Below are 24579 nucleotides of genomic sequence, written 5' to 3'. Positions count from 1 at the left end.
AAAAATTGGTTAATTCGTGGACGACGGACTGACTTACGGTCCGTAGGTCAAACCACGATCCGTAGTCCTTGACCGTCGATCAAGACTCCCTTCAACCACTCTCTGACAAGAGCTATGGATGACCAGCCTTGTTTGTAGGTGGACCTACGGTCCGTAGGTCTGACCATAGGTGGAAAATTTGCAGCCAGTTAAGGGGAAATGCAATAGGGTCAACTTAAAATTATTACAACTCTTAGAAAAAAATGAATTAGGTCTCCTATGACCTACCCATAGATAGATAATTAAATTATCTTTCCATAGCCACCGACCTTTCTAAAATCTATACTCCGAGTAAAAATTTATTCCCATATTAGTAAAGGCCTGCCGAATAGGCCCTGACGACGGATCCAACGACGGGGCGTCGGGCGCACGACGGACCGTCAGTCCTGGCCGTCGTGAGGCCCGACAGAAACCTTCCCAGGGGTGTTTTTGACCTTTCCTTCTTCGTTTAAACCCTAAGTTACGTCGTTTAGACCCTAAATTATAAGATACTAGAAACATAATAAAAACATATCCAAGTCAAGTCATTAAATCAAAACTTAAAAAATTAGAAGCAAGAGAAGAGAAAAAAATCTCAAGAACCATAAGTCAAGAACTACACAATCTTCAGCAGTTCCAGCCCAAAAACATAAGTATTATTCCGTAGATTTCATCACCAGGTATATGGGATTTCACTAGTGGGTTTCTTTCACCCATTAGGTCCTAGTTTTCAGTCAGTTCTTGATTCTCTTATCATTATTAAACCTAGGGTTTGTAGAACTTTGATATAACATCATGAAATTATTAAAAATTTGTTCCAAATAAGATTATCATGTTATTACTCAGATTATCGCATTAATTTAAGAACCCTAGCTTTGTATTTCTTAAGTTCTTGAATTACACATGCTAGGTCATATATCTCAGACACTTCAGATATACATGCCTCACTTATAAATGTATAATTACCCTATTTATTGTTGCTTTGTCTGTTCACATGTTTACTCTCGAGCTATGCAGTATTTATAGAAATTCCGATTTAATCTGTTAATTTACAGAATTCATTAGGAGTAGCATAATACTGAGTTGGACTAGGGTTTAGCGTACCCAATACTCCCAGAACTACTAGCCAAGTAGGTTGTAAGTCCCCTCTATGGGAAATCAGTTTAGTAGGCACGCTAGCATACCTTTATACCTTTGGCAGGGTATATTGAATCCTCTCGATGGGGCGTATACATCGGACTCCACATTTAGCTAATGTGGTTTTATTATCGGTTATAAGTAGCTCCCACTATTCAGTCAGACTCTCTGCATTGACCATATATTAGTATATTCAGTATTCAGTTTCAGCATGTTATAAATTGGTCATTGCATCCAGTTGGCTCAGAAATCAGCACATCACGTTCAGATTATTATACTTGTTTTTCTGCTTGTTTAGTTATGTTTTATTTCAGCTTTGCTCTATCCTACATGCTCAGAACCTTTCAAGTACTGACACATACATGCGCTACATCTTCTCGTGATGCAGGTTAAGGTTCTCTGTATCCTGATCATGCGTAGATCGATTTCCCGAACTCCAATTCAGCAGATTCAGTGTTGAGTCCTCATTCTCCAAGGACAATAGTCATGAGTTTCATTTCAGTGTTTAGTCATTTAGTTTAAGTTTTTGCTTTATTTAGCTAGGGTTTCTCCCTGTATTTCTAGTCTAGTTTAGAGGCTATTTTAAGACATAGTTAGATTCAGCTTAGTATTGAGTTAATATTTCTTTTGTATTAAACTCATTATTTTCAAATATCTCAATTATAGAATATGGGTATTCCCAATCTTTTCATTTTAAGTATGATTTAGCTTCCGCAACAGTTTATTATATTTAGTATGCTCATGATTATGCCAGCAGGGTTAGCTTGGGATCACTGGTGGTCCTAGGTTCCGTGTCCGCGTCTCGGGGGTAGCTCGGAGTGTGATAAAACTTTGTATCAAAGACATAGGTTCAAGATTCGGAGGATGTCTGACAACGCCGCACTAAGTAGAGTCCTTTTTATGGGTGTGAAGTGCACCACATCTAATGAGAGTGAGTCTATGATGTGTTTTAGGAAAAACATCACCTTCTTGTTACTCTTATTGTGCATAAGGTATGATCTAATTCCATTCTAACTCGACGTTGAGCGCTTAATATCATGCCTTCTCGATGAGCTTAGGCTTTGAATGCTAATGCACGTAATGCTAACACAGTTCCTCTAGTACCATATAATGAAGTTCAAATGCAGAATTTCAGAAAACCAATTGAGCTTTTGTCTAAGAGTATGACGAACCAGAACAAAGCAGGTTCTAGTTCCTACTAATAGAAATAATCGATCAATGGCAGCCAGAGTTTGTGATTTTGTTAGGATGAATCCTTCTAAGTTTTTAGGGTCGCATGTTGGTAAGGACCCACAGAAGTTCATTGATGAAGTGAAGAAAATATTTGGTGTGATGTTAGTTACTGGCACTGATAGGTGAGATTGGCATCCTACAAACTCAAGGATGTGACTCACATATGGTTCACTCAGTTGAAAGACAACAGAGATGACTTTGCCTTTTCTAACTCCGTATAGATGTCCAATTTATTGTCTGTCCAGAAACTCTCTCAGAACCCTTCTTAGTCTCTACTCCTGTCGGTGACCCAGTTATAGCTAGACGGGTATACAAAAATTTCACTGTCATACTCTCTTAGAAAGTCACCTCAGCAGATCTATTAGAGTTAGAAATGGTAAACTTCGATGTCATTCTAGGCATGGATTTGTTACACTCATGTTATGCCTCATTCGAATGTAGAACTAGGATTTTTAGTTTTCAGTTTCCAGACAAACAACTCTTAGAATTGAAGGGCAGTAGCCTAGTTCCTAAGGGTCGATTTATTTTTTACCTTAAGGCCAGAAATATGATATCTTAGGGTTATCTCTATCATCTAGTTACGTTTAAGGATTCTAGCCTTGAAACCCTATCTCTTGAGTAAGTTCCAATAGTCTGTGAATTTCAAGAAGTATTTCCAAAAGATCTTCCTGGGGTTCCTCCCGAAAGGGAAATCGACTTTGGAATTCATCTCCTCTTAGATATCCAGCCTATTTCTATTCCTCCTTACAGAATGGCCCCAGCAGAGCTTAAGGAATTGAAAGTGCAGTTGAAAGACCTTCTAGATAAGGATTTCATCAGACCTAGTGTTTCACCGTTGGGTGCACCAGTGTTGTTCTTAAAGAAGAAAGATGGTTCTCTTAGAATGTGCATTGACTATAGACAGTTGAACAAGGTCACAATAAAGAATAAGTATCCCATCCCCAGGATTGATAGGTGCAACTCATTTCTCAAAGATAGACCTCAGATCGGATTATCATCATCTCAGAGTCAGAGATACTGACATTCCGAATACAGCCTTCAAAACTCAGTATGGTCATTATGAATTTGTAGTTATGTTGTTTGGAATAACCAATGCTCCTGCAGCTATCATGGATTTGATGAACAGAGTGTTCAAATAGTACTTAGACTTGTTCGTTATCATTTTCATTGATGATATCCTCATTTACTCTCGGAGTGAGGAAGAACATGCAAGTCATTTGAGGTTGTTCTACCGACTCTCAAAGATCGCCAGTTATTCGCTAAGTTTAGTAGATGTGAGTTTTGGTTGCAATCCGTTGCTTTTATTTGTCACATTGTATCTATCAAAGGGATCCCCGTAGATTCACAAAAGATGGAAGCAGTGAAACAATGGCATAGACCTACCTTTGCTATAGATATCTGAAGTTTCTTAGGTCTAACAAGTTATTATAGAAGGTTCATGGAAGGATTTTCATCCATAGCCTCACCATTGACTAGGTTGACTCAGAAGATGGTCAAGTTCCAATAGTCAGATGATTGTGAGAAAATCTGTGCGGAATTGTAAACTAGATTGACTACAGCTCCTGTCTTGACTCTACCAGAGAGTTCAGATGGATATGTGATCTATTGCGTTGCATCCAGAGTTGGCCTTGGTTGTATGTTGATGCAAAGAGATAAGGTTATATCTTATGCCTCTAGAAAGCTTAAGGTGCATGAGAAAAACTATCCAACTCATGACCTCGAGCCTGCAGCAGTGGTGTTTGCACTCAAAATATGGAGACACAACTTGTATGGTGTTCATGTAGATGTGTTCACCGATCATACGAGTCTTCTGTATGTGTTCACCCAGAAAGAGTTGAGTCTTAGACAGAGGAGAAGACTTGAGTTCCTTAACGATTATGATATCAGTGTGAATTATCATCCTGGAAAGGCGAATGAAGTGGCCGATGCTTTTAGTAGATTATCTATGGGTAGTGTAGCCCATGTTGAGGAAAAAAGAAAAGATCTAGTGAAGGATATTCACAGGATTGCTCGCTTGGGAGTTCGCCTTATGAGCTTATCCGACAGCGGTGTAACAGTTTAGAATGGGGCAGAATCGTCTTTGGTAGTGGAGGTCAAAGAAAACAAGAGAGTGATCTGATCTTGCTTGAACTAAAGGGTGCAGTCAACAAACAGAGAGTGGAGGTTTTCTCCTAAGGGGGAGATGGTGTACTTCACTACCAAGGTAGATTGTTTGTTGCTTATGTGGGAGAGTTGAGGCAGCATACTCTTGCAGAAGCTCATAACTCCAGGTATTCTATTCATACAGGTGCCACTAAGATGTTCTGCATCTGCGAGAAGTCTATTGGTGGAATGGCATGAAGAGGGATATAGCAGACTTTGAGAGTAAGTGCCCAAACTGCCAGCAAGTCTAGGTAGAACATCAAAAACAAGGAGGTGTGAATCAAGAGATCGATATTCCTACTTGGAAGTGGGATGTGATCAATATGGATTTCATCACAGGGTTACCTTATACTCGCAGACAGCATGACTCAATTTGTGTGATAGTTGATAGGATGACTAAGTCTTCTCGCTTTTTGGCGGTCAAGACTACATATTCGTCAGAGGACTATGCCAAGCTTTACCTTACTGAAATTGTGAGATTTCATGGGGTTCCTTTGTCTATCATCTCAGATATAGGTCCTCAGTTTACCTTTCATTTCTTGAAGTCATTTCAAAAAAGTCTTGGTACTCAAGTTAACCTGTGTACAACATTTCATCCACAGACGGATGGGTAGGAAGAGCGTACCATTCAGACCTTAGAGGATATGTTGAGAGCTTGTGTGATCAATTTCAAAGGTAGTTGGGATGATCACCTTCCTTGCTACCATTCCAGCATTCAAATGGCTTCTAATGAGGCTTTATATGGGCGTAGATGTAGATCTCTTGTTGGTTGGTTTAAAGTAGGTGAAGCAGCTTTGATAGGGCCAGATTCAGTCCTTTATACTATGGAGAAAGTGCAGCTCATTAGAGATATACTTAAGTCATTCCAAAGTCGTCAAAAATAATGTGCAGATGTAAGGAGAAGGGAACTAGAGTTCCATGTTGACGATTGGGTTTTTCTGAAAGTCTCACGTATGAAAGGGGTGATGTGATTTAGAAAGGGAAGCTCACTCCTAGATATGTAGGCCCCTACAAGATCTTGAAAAAGATTTGCAAGGTTGCATATGAGTTAGATTTGCCAGCAAAATTAGCAGCTGTGTATAAGGTCTTCCGCATCTCACTCTTGAAGAACTGCATGGGTGACCCAGCCTCTATAGTGCCTTTAGAGAGTGTGGCGGTCAGAGATAATCTTTCTTATGAGGATGTACCGGTTGAGATTCTTGACCGTCAGGTTAGAAGGTTAAGAAATAAAGAAGTCGCTTCAGTCAAGGTTTTATGGAGGAGTCAGTCCGTAGAGGGATCTACTTGGGAAGCAGAAGCAGCCATGAAAGCCAAGTATCCTTACCTTTTTCCTTCCGATTCCACTCGAGCTTGAGGTAATAATTCCTCTTCAGTTTTACAGTCAGTCATGCGTAAATTCAGTTTCAGAATCATGTTTTCCCAGTTTGTACTTTCATTTATAGCGTAATTGCATGTACTCAGAACTCAATTCATTCAGAACTCAGTTCTTAGTGTTTAGTAGTGGGGTTTTCATCTCTCTGCCTCTGTTTCAGCTAGTCTAGTCTTCATTTGAGGATTAATGTTCCCAAGGGGGAGATAATGTAACACCGCGTAGCCAAAACAGACCAAACATTAGTTTTTCATAAAAAATCTGCACCGTAGCCTTAACTATGGTCCGTCCTGCACAACCGTCGATGGGATCAGAAAATCCCAAAAATTTCAGCTTAGAAAAATTGGTTAAGTCTTAGACGACGGACGGACTTACGGTCCACAGGTCAAACGATGGTCCGTAGTCCGTGACCATCGATCAAGACTACTTTCAACCACTATCTTACAAGAGCTATGGATGACAAACATGGTTCGTAGGTAGACCTACGGTCTGTAGGTGGAAAATTTGCAGCAAGTTAAAGGGAAATGCAGTTGGGTCAACTTAAAATGATCATAACTCTTAGAAAAAAATTAATTAGGTCTCCCACGACCTACCCACAGATAGATAATTGAATTATCTTTCCATAGCCACCGACCTTGCTAAACTAAGACCTCCGAGTAAAAATTTATGCCCATTTTATTAAAGGCCTGTCGAACAGGCGCTCATGACAGACCCAACGACGCGGCATCGGGCGCACGACGGAACGTCAGTCCTGGCCGTCATGAGGCCCGACAACAACCTTCCCAGGGATCTTTTTGACCTTTCCCACTCCGTTTAAACCCTAAGTTACGTCGTTTTGATCCTAAATCATCAGATATTAGTCAGTTTAAGCCTAGAAACATAATTAAAACATATTCAAGTCAAATCATTAAATCAAAACATAGAAAACTAGAAGCAGGAGAAGAGAAAAAGAGGTCAAGAACCCTAGTTAATGAATGCAACTAGATTCCGCTGTTCCAACCCCGAAACTTAAGTTTTTTTCGATGGGTATCATCACCAGGTATGTGGGATTTCACTAGTGGGTTCCTTTCACCCATTAGGTCCCTAGTTTTCATTAAGTTCTTGATTTTCTTATCATGATTAAACCTAGGGTTTCTAGAGCGTATAACTTCATGAATTAATTAAATATATGTTCCGAATCAGATTATCATGTTATTACTCAGATTATCGCATGAATTTCAGAACCCTAACTTTGTATTTCTTTAGTTCATGAATTACACATACTAGGTCATATATTTTAGACACATCAGATATACATGCCTCACTTATAAATGCATAATTACCACATTAATTGTTGCAGTCTGAGTTTGCATGTTCAGTTTCGAGCTATTCAGTATTTACAGAAATTCAAATTTAATCAGTTAATTTACAGAATTCATTGGGAGTAGCATAATACCGAGTTGGACTAGGGTTTAGCGTACGCAGTAGTCCCAGAACTTCTTGATGGGGCGTATACATTGGACTCCACATTTAGCTCATGTGGTTTTATTATAGGTTATTACTAGCTCCCACAGTTCAGTCAGACTCTCTGCATTTACCATTTATTAGTATATTCAGTATTCAGTTTCAGCATGTTATAAATTGGTCATTGCATCTAGTTAGCTCAGAAATCAGCACATCACGTTCAGATTATTATACTTGTTGTTGCGCTTGTTCAGTTATGTTTTAATTCAGCTTTACTCTATCCTACATGCTCAGTACCTTTCATGTACTGACGCATACGTGTGTTACATCTTCTCGTGATGTAGGTTAAGGTTCTCAGCATCCCGATCACGTATGATTTCCCGATCTCCAGTCCAGCAGATTCAGTGGTTAGTCCTCATTCTCCGAGGACAACAATTCTAAGTTTCATTTCAGTCTTTAGTCATTTACTTTCAGTTTTTTCTAGATTTAGCTGGGGCTTGTCCTAGTATTTGTAGTCTAGTTTAGAGGCTATTTTCAGACATAGTTACATTCAGCTTAGTATTTAGTTAATATTTCTTTTGTAGTAAACTCATTCTTTTCAAATATCTCAGTTATAGAATATGGGTATTCCCCATCTTTTAATTTTAAGTATGATTTAGTTTTCGCAACAGTTTTTTATCTTTAGTATGCTCATGCTAATGCCAGCAGGGTTAGCTTGGGATCAGTTGTGGTCCTAGGTTCTGTGTACGCGTCTCGGGGGTAGCTCGGGGCGTGACATTTTCTATGCTAAGCACCTTAATCTTATTAGTTTGATCAAGTAGTGTCTTTTTTGGTTAGGTGCGCAACTTTACATGTCCAAAAATGGCTAATTTGTATATCATGTGGTATTGATGTATGTTATTATAGGGTATTTGGTTTTATCTATTGCCAAAAAAACATCCCTTACTATAAATGTACATGTCTATAAAAGTTTTGTTGTTTATGTGCCATATATGTCGATCCACATTTTAGCTCTTAAAGTTCTATGCTACCTACCCCTGCTCTTACCAAGATGTGAATAACTCATTCAAGCAATGTTATTTTAAAACTCTAGAAAAATAAACCTATTACACCGCGGCATTACATATGTCTAACTGAAAATATCAATTTTTAACACTTATTTAACTACACTAAAAATAAAAATAAATTCAACAAAATTTGAAAATGACGGAGTTGCGCGAAGCTCTGGCAATTTTTCTAGTTTCATTTATATTATATGAGCACCTAGTTGATGGTGACACTACCTATCAATGGCACATCATCTTGCCCCCAATAGAAGTACTTTTTCAACGACTCATCATCAATGTAGTTGTTTGGGACACTTCCTACAAATGAGGGGAACCTATACCAAGAGCTACTCACCGACTCTCCAGGCAATGCAACAAAGTTGTTTACTCTATCGTTGTGGTTGAGCTTTTTATACACTTGACAATATCGTGCTAGGAACACATCCCTCAACTGCTCCAAAGAATAGATCGAATTATAGGGCAACTGAGTGAACCAAATTGTGGCCTCTCCCGTCAGTGAGAGAGGGAACACTCTTAACCCGATGATGTCCATGTCCAAGTAAGGCCTCCCTACACAACTCTTACACACCGACATTAGTTTGGCGATGTGAGCATGCGGATACTCAGATGGTAGCATCGTAAACAAACCTCTGGCAGTGAGCATCTGCATCAAGCTACTAGTTACGACGTATATATGACCTTGTGGTAGAGGAGGTAGTAGAAGAGGATCATTAGAATAGGTGATGTTAACATTGCCCTTATAAAACTCTTGAGGGCGTGGAGCAGGAGGCTGCCTCCTTAAAGCATTATCCCCCGGGTTTTCCATAATCACTTGGTTATGAGCATCAACCAGTGGAGGATGCTGATGTTTGATCCCATCAGCTAGATTACCGGGATTCTGTGGGTTATTAATTTTTTGTAGTGTACGGTTCAGTTCTAGATCGAATTGAAGTTTTGGTTCTCCTTGACTCCGTGAACTTAACATACACTCAAGCTAGACCTGAAAGGCACGAAAAGAAAGAAAGAAAAGTAAAATAAGGAAATTGTTGAGTAAAACATGGTAATGTTATTAAAGTTAATCTAAAATCCACTTCTCCCGGAAGCCATGCCAAAATTTGATACGCTCAAATTTCACTTCCCTAAGAAAGTATAAGCGGTCGTATCAAGGAAAAAACCAAACTATTAGGTTGTGGTCGATGACACGAGGAAAATGATTTAGACTTAACTTTAATGTATGATTAACTCTATTTATTCAAGTCCTTTTTGAGATCTAGTAATTTAAAGGTGGATTTTTGTAAAACAAAAGTGTTGCAATGTTGTAAAATCAAACAAGTAACAAGAGTGAATTATTGGTGTTTATGAAGTTGTGAGAGAAACTAGGGTTTAAGTGTTCCCCATAGGTTCCTAACGCCATAATCCTAGCTATAACAATTCTTTCCTAGTGTTTTTCATGCAAAGTGATAAGTTATGTATCGCTAAATCCCTGGTCCGTCGTTTAGAGAATGTCACCCCGTACCTTTGTCTGGCTACGTGTCTAAGTTGCTAACCCATACCTTTACTTCATATTAAGCATCATATTCGATGTTTGGCTTAGTTATTACTTCGCAGAAATCGAAACTATCCTATTAAATAGTATTTACTAAATTTATGGCGATAATTCTTTTCCTATTAACCTCCCCCTTGGTCTAACAAGTAGCAATAAGGAGAGTTCTAATGCGTCCACTCGTTAAAATTACTTCTAGACAAAAGAATTATCGATGCATGCAATAACATATATGAGAATTATTATTTAGTTAGGTTTATTCTGTTAACCACCCGTTGTTCCCACAACCCTATGTGTAGATTTAGTTATCCATGCTTAGAAGAACACAATTCATAATTGATAAATAATAAATCATGAACTTACTTTGACAAAATCGAAGAAAATCTAGAAATTCAACTTGAAATCACACAATTATCTTGAACAACAAATCTAGAAATTTTAATTAATTGCAAAAACAAATCTCCAAGAACAAAAGTATGAAATTAGTAAAAGAATCCAACACAAAAAATTAGATTTTTCTCCCTATTTATAATAACAAGAGTCCTTAATTAAATATTATTTCAAATAAGGAAATTTTGTTCAAAACACGGCTTCAATCGACAAACACCCCAGATGGTCCGTCAGTTAAACGATGGACTGTTGATTGCCTCCGTCGGTCCATACATAGCATCTTTTCAAAGCCTACACTTTGCATCTTCTCTGATCCAATCGACAGACCAACAACACGGTCAGTCGATGCACTTATGGTCCATAGATGCTTATCGTCATTCCATACTTATATTTTCTTCAACATCGGGTATTGGGACAGTCCCTGTTCACATCAACGATTTGCTAGGATGGTTCGTCGATTAGTCGATGGACCGTCGATCCTTCCATCACCCAACACTTAGTTAGAATTCCCCGAGTTTCTTCCAGATGCCTGAACCTTCTATCGACGGTCACCACCTACGGTCAGTCGATGGGACGACGGGTCGTCGATGGCTTCATGGGTCACTTTTGCACTTATTCTTCACAACCTTCAGCATTTTCAGTTTGGACAACTTTCCTTCAAACAAAGACAAGACATATGAGAATTACTATAAAAAAGGCTCTAGACACACATCAATCTTAAACAAAGAGCATTGGAAGTACTTTGAAACCACGGTACATTAGTATACACCAAAGTTCGATGGTTCAATGATATCACATCTACTAATTAATCGAGTATATCTGACATATGTTCACTACATAAAGTCTAAGGGGAAATCTACTGATCCAGATGCAATTAATTCTTCTTTGTAAAGTACACATGCTGGCCTCTTTCTTTGTCTTAGAGTCATTCCCCATTAATGTAGGGCATGGTTGGGTTATAAAAGGTGTAAATGGAAAACAAAGAGTTGCGACTTTTATGAAACGTTGAGACATTTGTGAAAAGTTACGACTTTTATGATAAGTTATGACTTTTATGAAAGGTTGTGATCTTTCCTTAAAATTGTGTCTTTTGTAAAGGTTTGTGACCTTTTCGGTTAGGCACAATAAGAATCTTTTCACACTACCATTTGTTTTCGATAAATTGAGTGATTTCCTCTCATTTTTAAAAACCAATTTTTTGAATTCTACTACTACTACTACTAAATGTAGTATTCTAACTGTACTTTACTGCTATGTAGTGGCTCATTTACACGTTTTTGGTATTCATACAGTAGTGATTGAGATCTATCCTTGGAGGAAATATTCTGAATCAAACCACAAATCTATGCCTCTCTTTCTCAATTTAGTTGATGAAATACCTTATTCACTATGCTAGACCAAAAGAGCATTCAGCTGAAAAATATCATTCAAAATAGCTGTACCTAAATTACTGTTCGATTTAAAATAATAACCTACATTAAAGAAGATGTATTGTTGTACTAGCGAATTAGTAATTCCCCATTTCTTTTAGAAAGTGATTTAGTTTGATTGTCTTAAACCTTTTATCAATATCATTGCAATTAAAACTTAGTATGATAATCGTAACTCCTTATCTTGGGACGCAGATTAAATTAATGAAACAGAAGCAATCTCTCGTCCTCATGACATGAGTGTTGAAAGGTATATCCATTACATACTTTTTCTTAGTTCCTCGTTGGTTTGTGACAAAACTAAGCAAAAGAAAAACCCATTCACAAGGGCAAGGGGAGTGTAGTATATGTTTTTATTTTAAAAAATGCTCATACACCACATATACCTTTTAAATGATTCACATCTATGAATTAACTAAAATATATATATATATATGTGTGTGTGTGTGTGTGTGTGTGTGTATTCATGTATATATATATACTAAAAAAGATGATTAGTGATTCGCGTCAAGCACAACAAATTTTACTAGTTAAAGAGTGTAAATAAGTGGTAGTTGATAAGGTTAGAAGAATCAGTCTTTAATAGAAGTCAAAAAGAAAGAAAAATAAAAAAGCGAACTTAATTCAAAGACAAAAAAAATAACTGGTACCCATCACACGAATCATATGAATGAGTGAATCAAAGTCCTATATATAGTAAAGAAGTTATTCATCAATTTCCCATCCTACCTCAATTATGGTAAACTCTTCTTCCAACAACCCTAAGTTTATCCAAATCATTAGTTCCTCTGATGAATTATGTCGTCTTGTAAGTTCATCTTTGTTTTTCTAACAATTTCCCTATTTTATTTTAGTGCATTTGTAATTTTAGTCCTTGTGAATTATTGATTTTGTAGTAGAACTATTTATCTTGTATGAAACTAAATTAAAATTTCCTTTTCATACAGAGGATTCCTGTAGTATTTGCTAAAAGTCATTGCAAAAACATGTTAAGCCTCGTGTTTCTTGAGGCTCCACGTGGAAAATCATGGGAGGTTGAAGTGAAAATGTCTCAAGGCGAAATTTGGCTAGCCAAAGGATGGAATGATTTCTGTGCCTATTACTCAATAAGCGTCAGGAGCCTATTAATGTTCACATACATCCCGTGTTCTCACTTTGATGTCTCTATATATGATCAAAGTATATCAAAAATTGAATATCCAATACATCAAGATATTGAAGTTGATGAAGAAGAGGAAGTTATTCCATTCTTCCAATATAATGCTAATGTAATAGAGGAAGATATTCCAGTTTACCTTCAAGCTAATGCTAATGTAATTGAGCAAGGTAAGTAAACATCATAACTGATTTATTAACTATTAAGGTTAATACATTAAGTAGTTATATATACATTGCATTTGGATATCTATTTCAAGAAATAAGCATGTAATGGCAATAATTTATATTTCCATAAGACATTTTAAACTGGTGGTCTTATTTATTCCATACCATTTCATTGGGACTTATATCATACTAGTTGTCAAACTTATATCAAGTTGTTGCAGATAAGGAGGTTGGACAAGCTAATAGCAGAAGTGAACAAGTTAATCCAAAGATTTATAGAAGTTGACACAACTAGGTGAACTTAAATGTTGACAATCCGCATTTTGAAATGGTTATAAAAAAGGCACATGGTACTTATATGGTAACCTTTAATAGTTTTTACTTTGTGTCGTCAGATTTTTTAGTTTTTCATTCCATTACACACTTACTATTATTCTGAAAATCTAACGATCATGTTTGTTTGATGAATATTTTAGTTAGACTATCAAGTTGAGATTCGCCCAAAGTACATATATAATCAACATGGAGAATATGAGGCTGGTTAATGAAGAAAGAACAGAATGGAGAGTGGATAAGAGTATAATGGGAGTAAGGTTATCATAAAAGGGAGACGGACTGCATTCCAAAAAGATAACAAGATAGCTAATGGTGAAACTTGTCGGTTCAAATTAATTCGGGGCCCTATTGCAAATGTTTTGCAGGTTCAGAAAATCCCAACGCCCCTTTTGATTGCAACAAATTAGCTACAACTTCTTTGGATTGCATGTTGGATATTTTAGTTTGTCTTAGGAAGATGCTAGGGAAATGTTATATATGTTTTCTTTAGGAAAAAAAAAAAGACAGACAAACTTGCACTTACTTTGATAGGATATGAATTTCAGATAGGTTTTTGCATAAATTGTCTTGTTATAAAAAGTATGTGTATTCATAAAGTGCTCAAGTTTGAACAAACGAGTTATCCAACTCAATTTTCATTTGATATAAGTATGAACTAAAAAAGATAGTTTGCCCATTTAAAGTAATCTAAAGTATATTCTTCTTATATTTATCTTCAAATATGTATAACAATAATTGATAATTTATCATTTCTTGTTGGATTTGTTGGATCTTCATAAAGTCGTTGACATTGTCATATGGTTTTTCTTTGCCAGTATCACCATTAGGTGCCATGGAAAAAATTCCTCACTCACCTTACAATCCCAACTATGTTGTCTTCCATATATCTTTTTTTGCATTTTGGTGCTTCCACTTCTTTGTTGTGTAGGTAAATGATCCCCCTCCATAGTCACCTTATCAAATCATCTATCCAACATATCATCTGCATCATCCCCATCAAACATTTAACTACCCAAGTCAAGAAAGAAATCTCTATTATCCAAGTTTACTTTTGTATCACTCAATTTAGATGAAGTATCTAAGACTGCCATATATGCCTTTGTGTTACTTGTAGGAATAAATTTGAGTGTTTCAGGGCTTAACATAACCAACTAAGTGAAGGGGTATGAGTCTCTACCTCAAATAAATTTTCCCATCTTGAAGCACTCGTTTCCCCTTGTTTTTCCGTAGCTTAATTTAAATCGGTGGTAGCCATCTCCTGATTCAAAATAAACATGTTAGGTGTATTTGGATTGATTTCTTTTCCATCTATCTCCTCTATTACCATGGACTACTTTTTATGTGTCACAAGAGCTTGTTGATCAGTATGATCAATATGGTAGCATTATTTAAACTTCGATTATTGGTCAATCGGCTTTTCCAAGTCTAAAGTGTTCCAAGATTCAGCAGAAAATTCAGTCATACCACGTAACCCTTGATATTGTGAAAAATTCTCATCTCGCAACACATCAAAGTGAGTAAATTCAACAATAATATTACATCTATCAAGATCAACTTGTGTAGAATTATGTTGGTGCAACACCTAATTTTTTGAGGATTTAAAGTCAATATTTTTTTTAATGTCAGAGCATAATTCGTTGATACTGGTTTTTTCTGCGATAGAGAATCCTTGTTTTTCTTTATATTTCTTTAATTTAGTTACCATTACTGCATTAGGCAATGCCAACTCTCCATCGTTCACAAATCTAGATGATAATTGTTGTGTAGCGACTTATGATCTAACAATCAACTCTCGAGAGTTATTATCTGCATTATTTTTTGCCTCAACATCAATATGTATTGGCGTTGAAGAACCTGTTCCAGCCGCACTAAGTTTCTCATTTATTTTACTAGTGAGTGTTCCAATATCTTCTTTAAGCCTAGATGTTGCAGTATAAAGCAGGATACCTGGTGTGTTAACTCTTTATTGCTAGTTCCTGTAGGGTGTTTCTCCTATTTAAGGTTATCCACGCTAATTTTTTCAGAATTGATGTTAGACTAATTTGTGAATGTTACCTCTTTTAAAATTTGTTGAAAGAATAAAATTTCTCTTTGTCATCCAAAATTGATCGCACATCTCATTCAAACTTTTCTCTGTTAATTTTTGTTTCGTCAAAAAATGCACCATCGATCTCCAAAGTTAGTCTATATTCATCCTCCTTGTGACCCTGATATTTACATGTTGTGCAGTACGAGGGAAATTTGTCAAAGACAATTTGTAACATCTCAATACTCGTATTAGACAAAAAATTATTAAGAATCTAAATTTTATCATTTTTTGAAAGAATAGGAAAATCGGGAAAATTTGCTAAGTTAAGAAAATAAGTTTTTGGTCATTTTCAAACGGTCATAACTTCTAGATCATGAGGAGTAAAAGTCAGCTCTTTATATGGTTGGAAAGCCCTTCATTATATCTTTCAAACGCCTTCAAGTTTATGAATTTTTCATCTCATATGAGGGAGATATGCCTACGGAAGTTGGGCATTTGGATTGGGGAAGGTCCCAATCCGGATTTTAGTAAGGGCAAAGTGTCCTTTTGACCCAGCTATTTCCTAATTTATTTTAAAGTTTTATAAGGGGTAAAACTAAGCCTTAAGTAATTTTTAGAAAAGTTATTCACGCTTAGGGCTTGTGTAAAAGAGAAAAGGAGAGGAAGAAGAAGGGGGAAGACCTAGAATTCATCCCGAACGCCAAGTTCTTTGAGTGGAATTCATCGGAGGTGATATCTAATAAGGTGTGTGACATATATCTGTGTTGGGGTTAGTTCACTAACGCACAAACTTTTTCAACTAAGAAAATTTTGAGTATTTTGAATGATGAACATTAAAGCTCTAGAAGAACACTGATTGATCATTTGTTGGTTGAGTTGTGTTATTCCCTTAGTTGATTTGATTTATATTTCTGGGTTGTTTTTAAGTTATAATATATTGGTTATTGAGGTTATTAGTGATACTAAGCGATTGGAGGAAACATCCATCGATGTTTAAAATTATTAGAGTAGAAAATGGGAGAAGAAAAGAAGAAAATAATGTCTGAGAGGCCCTGGTTCGCCGCACAAAAAAGAGTGCCTCGGGACAGTTTGTATTCAAGCTCTAGTGTGCCACGCCAGCCATAGCCCCTCAGGAGAGATGTTGTCCGTTAGGCTCTTCCACTCCATGCCTCTAACAGTACCAAGGACGCCTGGAGACCCCATTCTTTCCCCATCTTTTTATACTAGTTCCGAAGAGATTTGCCTAAAACTCCTAGTCCATCCAATATTCTAAGGTACATCTAAACATAATGAAATCATCCATAAATCAAGAACCTTGAATCCATAATCCAATTCAAGAAAAGTTAAGATCAAAGTTTGAGAAGTGAAGTTTTAAGGCTAAGAACTAAGGCAAAGTACAGTTCTTAAGGTTTCCAAGAGTCTTATTTAAGTGTTTTAACATCATTTTAAGAATCAAATTTCGAGTTACAGAAAGTGTAAAAGTTGAAGTCTTTCCTTCAAAGAAGTTTAAGAGAACTAAGTATTTCCTAAAGAGTTGATTAAGATCAAAAGTTTCAAGTCAAGCAAAGAGAGAAGAGTTGAGTTCATTTCTCAAGGATATAAGGGAACTAAGAATTACCTAGAAAGTTTACAAATAATTTTACATTTCAGTTAAAAGGAAACTAAGATTTCCCAGAAAAGCTTTTAACAAGAAAATGGAACATTAATTCAAAGAGATCTTTTAAAACTAAGTGTTGAGCAATTATCACAACCCAATGAAAGGAAGTTATTTTAAAATCATGAGCTAAAGTATGTATTGGGAGATGTATTGAGCATCGATGTGGGGATAGGACTTCATATTATCTCAAGACCCATGTAAATCATCTATCTATCGTGGGTGTTAGCGAGTAATACTCTTTAGATGATCACTTAAGTTAAGCTAGTGGATCAACTCAGTTCAGGAGTTCTATGGGATGACAAATTATATGACCATTCTTTCATCGTCTGCAAGACGTTGTATCACCAATTAGACTCATGGTGGTGGTTGTCGGTCATAGATTCTCCCACAAAACTTTATTATTTTCATATAAAAGTAAAATTGATTTTTTTATTGCATTTCCTTTAATGAACTAAATATTTTTAATATTTTATATGCATTGAGTTGAGCATATCGAAGGTAAGTTCATCTTATTCTTATTAAGTTTAACTCATTGTTAGCAATTAAACTCACATACACGTACATTCAATGTACTGATGCTAGTGGATCTGCATTGTTTTATGATGAAGACATAAGTAACCATGATCGACATCCAACGTCTCGTTTTTCCAATTTGAGCACTCAAAGTCAGTGGTGAACCTCGTTGCATTCTGGATGATCCTTATTATTGCTCTCAACTCTTTTCATCAAAGAATGTTGTGGGGGTTGTCCTGACATTCATCATACTATGTTTAGAGGCTTCGTAGATGGATAGTAAGTCATTTAGTTAAGTTGAATCTCTTTATTTACATATATCTATTCTGTTGTAGAAGTGCCTTGTTTGCTTCATCTTAATTTGGTTCAGCAACCCCAATTGCATTAGGTTAACCAAACTCTCCATCATTCATAAATCTAGACGGTAACTGTCATGTAGCCACTTCTGATCTAACAATCATCTCCCTAGAGTCCTTATCTGCATTATTTTGTGCCTCGGCATTAATGTGTATAGGAGTGGAAGAACATGTTGCAGCCACACCAAGTTGCTTGTTTATCCTACTAGTCAGCGTTCCAATATCTTCAATAAGAGCAGATATTGCAGTAAGAAGCAGGATGCCTTGTGTGTTAACTATTTCTTGACTAGTTGTTGTAGCGTGCTTCTCCTTTTTAAGGTCATGCACACTATCTTTCCAGAATTATGTTAGATAAATTTGGCAATGTTAGCTCTTTCCTAGTTTGTTCTATAGAAGGAACATTCTTTTTCTCATCCAAAATTTATTGGGAATCTCCTTCAAACTTTATTAGTTATTTTTTTCATTGATCAATCCACCTTTGATATCCATAGTCAGTCTACATTCTTTCTCCTTGTGACCCAGACATTTACATGTTTTGCAGTTTATTGGCAATTTGTCATTGACAATTTGTAACAACTCATACGTCGTGATTGCCAATAAATTGCTATGAAACTAAAATATCATTTTTTTTGAAAGAATAGGAAAAATATGGAAAATTTCATAGGTTAAGAAAATGAGTTTTTGGTCATTTTCCAATGGCCACAACTTCTAGATAAGGAGTAGTTAGATTCAGTTCTTTATATGAATGTAAATCCGTTGAAGTGAAATTTCTAACGCCGTCAAGTTTACAAATTTTTTATATCGTATGAAGGAGATCCTATGAGAAGTTGGAAATTTGAACTGGGGAAGGTCCTAATCCAGATTTTAGTAAGGGTAAATTGTTCTTTTCACAAAACTATTTTGCAATTTGTTTTAAAAGTTTATTAGGTGTAAAACTAAGCCTTAAGTCTGTTTTATAAAATTTATTCACGCTTAGGGTTTGGTATAAAAGAGAAGAGAAGAAAGAGAATGGGCAAAGACCAAGAATTCATCAAGAGTGGCAACATATTTGAGTGGAATTCGTCAGGGGTGATCCTTATTAAGGTATGCGAGATCTTTTTCTTTCGGTTTAGTTCACACACACACTTGTTCAATTAAACAAATTTTGAGTACTTTGAATGATGAACATTGAAGTTGTTAGAGAACAATGGTTGAATTCTTGTTGACTGTGTTGTGTTATGCATTTATTGATTTGGTTCATCTTTTTGGGATGTTTTAAGGGTCTAATCTATTAGGTATTGAGGTAATAGTGATCCTCAGCGATTGGGTTAAAAGTAGAAAAGTGGAAAATAAAAAATTAAAATCCCTTCTATCAGGTCCTGGGGCACCACGCCATCCAGAACCCCTCATGACTGTCTCTTTCTCTCAGACTCTACTATGCCGCGAAAGCCAGAGTCCCAATAATGCCTGGATACCTTGTTATTTTCCAATCTTTTTGTACTAGTTCTGAACTTATGAACCTAAAACTCCTGTCGATTCGAACACTCTAAGGTACATCTAAGCATTATGAAATCATCCATAAAATGAAATCATTAACCTTTAATCCACAATCCAATTCAAGGAAACTTAAAATCAAAGTGAAATAAGCTAAGAGTTAAGTCTTAAAGTTATGAAATAACTCAAAGTTAAGTTCTTAAAGCTTACAAGAGTCTTATTTAAACATTTTAACTTCGTATCAATACTCAAATTTCGAGTTATAGAAGAGTAAAAGTTGAAGTCTTTTCTTCAAAGAATTATGAGAGAACCAAGTATTTCCTAAATATTTGATTAAGATAAAATGTTTCAAGTCAACCAAAGAGTAAATAGTTGAGTTCGTTCCTGAAAGGCTATAAGGGAACTAAGTATTTCCTATAATATTTATAAATATATTCATTTATTTTAAGAGGAATTGAAGATTTCCCAAAAGAGTTTCTAATAAGAAAAGGGAACATTGATTCCAAGAAATTTTTTAAAGCTTAATGTTGAGAAATTATCTCATCCCAAAGAAAGGAAATAATTTTAAAAGATGAGTTAAAATATATTTTGGGAGTATTATTGAGCATCGGCGTAGGTGTAAGAGTTCATATTAAATCAATTCAACATTTAGAACATGTAGATATCATAGGTATTAAAGGGACACAATTTTTAGATGATCACGTAAGTTAAGCTAGTGGATCCACTATGTTAATGAATTCTATGGGACGGCAATGTAAATGACACTTCTTGTAGTGTGGGTAAGATGTTGTATCACCACTTATGCTCATAGTGGTGGTTTTCGGCAAGAAAATCTCCCACGTAACTATATTATTTTCATATACAACTAAAGATGAGTTTGTTATTGTATTTCCTTTAATGAACTAAGTTGTTTTACTTTTTTGCAATGCTTTATATGTATCACATATGTTTTAATTGACTTATATATGCAGTGAGTTGAGTATTTATGAGTTGTGCAGAGCCAATGTAAATTCATTTTATTCTTATCAAGCTTTAGTGGTTGTTAGCAATCCAACTCTCATTCTCACACATTCAATGTACTGATGCAGTTTTTCCTGCATCGTATTAGGATGTTGACGCATGTAACGAGGATCATCATCCAACGCCTCGTTGATCTAGTTTGAGCACTTAAACTTAGTGGTGATCCTCCTTGTATTCTGGAGGATCCTTCGTTATTCCTATCCAGCCTCTTCATCGTAGAATGTTATGGGGTTTGTTACGACATTCATCATAGTAGGTTTAAGGGCTTCATACATTGACAGTAAGTCATGTAATTCATTTAGGTCTTTTTATTTCTATATATCTTATTTTGATATTTAATGCCATTTTAACCAAGAAAATTAATTTAACTTATTTATGAGAATGTTGTTGTTTTATCATTGAGTAAGTATTCTGTTGAGTTAATTAAGATAGGTCAAGGATTCACTCAAGGCGAACAATGGTCATTCAGTGCCGTCCATGTCTAGGATGTATGCTCGGGGCATCACAAACCTTGTATCATAGAACACAGTGTTCAAAAGTTTATGAAGTCCTGTCTATAGAGTCCTACTCATTTGTGTGAAGCGCACCACATCTTTGAGTAGGAGGTTGCAACATTAAGGAACTTCATTACTTCGTTCATCTTCCTATTTCGTATATTACAATTTATATCTAAAAAGTTTCCCTGTAATTCGTGCTTGCACATGTTTTAGATCATCATGCCTCCACGAAGAGAATCTAAAGGTCGTCCAGCCATAAGGAAAGAAGAAGAACTGGAGGTACCTAATGCACCCGAAGTGTAACCTCAAAAAGAAGTTACCAATGCTGAGTTCCACGAGGCTATCCAAATGATAAGACAAGCCGTGAATAACCTAAATAGATAACAAAGAGGAGCTTGACAAGAAAGGCAGACCCTTGAACGAATAGGGAATTTTTGAGGATGAACCCCTTAAGATTTTTCTAGTTCAATCAATATTAAGGCTCTGGAGAACTTTGTCAAATAGCTTCAGAAGGTGTTTGAGGTGATGCACGTTGTAGATACCGAAAGGCTTCAACTAGTTACATATCAACTAAAGAATGTGGCTATGACTTGGTTCGATTAGTTAAATGACGGCAGAGATAAGGATGTACCACATTCGAGATGGTCTTGTTTCGAAGAGGCTTTATTGGGGCGGTTCTTCCCCTAAGAAATTAAGGAGGCTCTGAAACAGGATTCCTTGAGTGTTCATGAGTATGGTCTGAAATTCACCCAATTGTCTAGCAACGCTCCTAATATTGTTATAGACACGAGGAGCAGATTGAGTTTGCTTTTCGCTTTCTTAGGTTGTGCATCTCGTAAAGAGGGAAGAGCGGCAATGCTTATCGTGGACATGGAAATATCCGGATTTATTGTTTATGTGCAAGAAGTTGAAGAGGAAAAGTTGAAGGATAGAGAAGAGTACAGGAATAGGAAAGCCAAGACAGCGAATGAGTCTAGGAAGTAGAAAGGTGACTCAAATTGGCCACAATTTCCAAAACAGAAGGGGCATGCACCATCATCATGTTGTGCACAGGCTCCTAAAAACAGAGCGTGAATACAATGGCTATAATGCACAAAACTAATGATATAGGCTAGAATAGTCTAAATGAAGCGTGGCACAAGGTGTAGTTGGGCTTGTGCATGTGCTAAGTGTGGTAGAACCCACATAGGTAATTGTCATGAAGGCGAAAGATTTTGCTTCAAGTGTGGTGAAGAGGGTAACTTTATGAGATATTTCCCTTAGAATAAGCAAGGCGGTGGAATTCTGGCCAATAGAACTCAATTGTTATCAGTTGTTCCAAAAGTCAGAAGTCTTCCTAGAGGAGCCACTTCCTGTACTGGCAGAGGGGTAAACTATTTTTATGCAATCACTAGGCTCCAAGAGCAAGAGATCTCTCCTGATGTTCTCTTGCGTATGATAAAAGTATTTACTCTTGATGCTTATGCTTTTTTAGACCCAGGATCAGATCATGTTTTTTTTTTGTAACTCCTTATGTTGCAAATCATTTTGATATTCTCACTGGAAAACATTTTGAACCTTTCTGTATTTTTACAAAGTTGGAGAGCCTATTCTAGTAAAAAGAGTCTATCGTGATTGTCCTATTTCTATCAATCACCAGAACACCATTATTTGTTTTTAGTTATGTTTTTTGGGTTGACCAATGAAGTAGCAGTGCTCATGGATCTTATGAATAGTATTCAAGCCTTACTTAGATATGTTTGTTATCATTTTCATTGATGACATACTAATATATTGAATGAATGAAGAAGATCATGCTAGTAACCTCATAATAGTACTTAAGAACTTGAATGAAAAGGAGATATATGCCAAGTTCTCCAAGTGTGAGTTTTTGCTTAAGTGTGTGGAATTCTTGGGCCACATCGTTTTCGGTGATGGGATAAGAGTTGATACCCAAAATATAGAATTAGTTCAGAGTAAGCCTAGACCCATGTCTCCAACCGATTTTAAGAGTTTCTTGGGTTTAGCAGGCTAATATAGAAGCATTTCTTAGGGGTTTTAATCTATATCGTCTCCCTTGATCAAGTTGGCTTATAAAGCATCAGAGTTTCAATGGTCTAAAGCTTGTGAGAAAAGCTTTTAGGAATTGAAAATGTGGTTGACTACATCTCCAATTTTGACTTTATCAAAGGGTACTCACGATTCTGTGTTGTAGTGTGATGTATCAAGAGTTTGTTTTGGCTGTGTGTTAATGCAAAAAGTTAAGATCATCGCCTACGCCTCCAAATAGTCGAAAGTTCATGAGAAGAAATACCGAACCCATGACATAGAATCGGCTATTGTGGTTTTTGCCTTTATGATATGGAATTACTATTTGTACGGCGTTCATCTTTATATATTTACTGACCATAAGATCCTAAAATATGTGTTCACCTAGAAGGACCTCAATCTAAGACAAAGGAGGTGGTTAGAACTAATCAGGAATTATGAAATCAGTATTCTTTACCACTCATGTAAGGATAATGTGGTTTTTCATTCCTTAAACTGGTTATCCATAGGGAGTACCGTCCATGTTGAGGAAGAAAAGAGGGAGTTAGCTAAAGATGTGCATAAAACATTCATGTTTCGGAGTCAGACTTATGGATCTCACAGAAAGAGGGATAGTGGTGACTAATGGGGATGAATCATCAATAGTGTCTATGGTTGAATAAAAGCAAGACCAAAACAACATTTTGCTTGATTTGACGGAAAATGTTCATAAACAAAAAGTATTGGCCTTTGAACAAGGCGGAGATATTGTGCTAAAGTACTAAGGTAGATTATATGCTGGTTGGACTCAAAGAGAGGATCATAGAGGAGGCTCATAGCTCAAGATACTCCATTTATCGAGTTCCACCAAGATGTACCGCAATTTTAATGAGGTATATTTGTGGGAATGCATGAAGAAGGACATTGTAATGTTTGTTGCCAAGTGCCCAAATTTCTAATATGTGAAAGTATAGCACCAAAAATATAGAGAATTGGCTTAGATTACAAAACATCCAGAATGGAAGTGCGAGATGATTTAAATGGAATTTATCACAGGCTTCCCAACATCTCGCACGTAACATGATTATACTTAGGTAATTGTCAATTGAATGACAAAATCAGCCCACTTTTCGCCGGTAAAGACTACCCATTCAGCTTAGGATTATGCTAATAATTACAATAAAGAAGTGGTAAGACGTTATGGAGTACTGGTCTCCATTATTTCAGATAGAGGTGCACAATTTTTCTACTTTATACGCTCAAATTATACTTCCCTAAAGATATTTAAGCGGTAGTATCAAGCAAAGAACCCAATTGTTAGGTTGGGGTCGATCCTACGAAGAAAATGGTTTAGACTTAACTTTTGTCTATGATTACGTCTATTTATTCAAGTCCTTTCCGAAAACAGATAATTGAAATAGGGCAAGTTCTAACGCGTGCACTCGTTAAAAAGACATCCAAACAAAAGAATTATCAATACATGCAAGGACCTATTCTAGAATTCTTATATAGGTAGTTTTACCTTGTTAATCACCCATGGTTCCCACAACCCTAGTTGTGGTGTAAGTTGCCCATGCCTAGAAATACACAATTCATGGTTGTTAAACAAGAATTCAT

General features: G+C 36.3%; 1 pseudogene; it reads left to right on the top strand.

Annotated features, from left to right (window-relative positions):
• The first annotated feature begins 12241 nt into the window (after positions 1-12241).
• On the top strand, positions 12242-21939 carry LOC107017588 (annotated as a pseudogene).
• Positions 21940-24579: the final 2640 nt, after the last annotated feature.

The sequence above is a fragment of the Solanum pennellii genome, chromosome 1 (genome assembly GCF_001406875.1).
Source record: "Solanum pennellii chromosome 1, SPENNV200".
In the NCBI taxonomy this organism is placed as follows: Eukaryota; Viridiplantae; Streptophyta; class Magnoliopsida; order Solanales; family Solanaceae; genus Solanum; species Solanum pennellii.
Note: the sequence above shows the minus strand (reverse complement) of the source record. Positions and strands in the feature narration are given on the sequence as shown.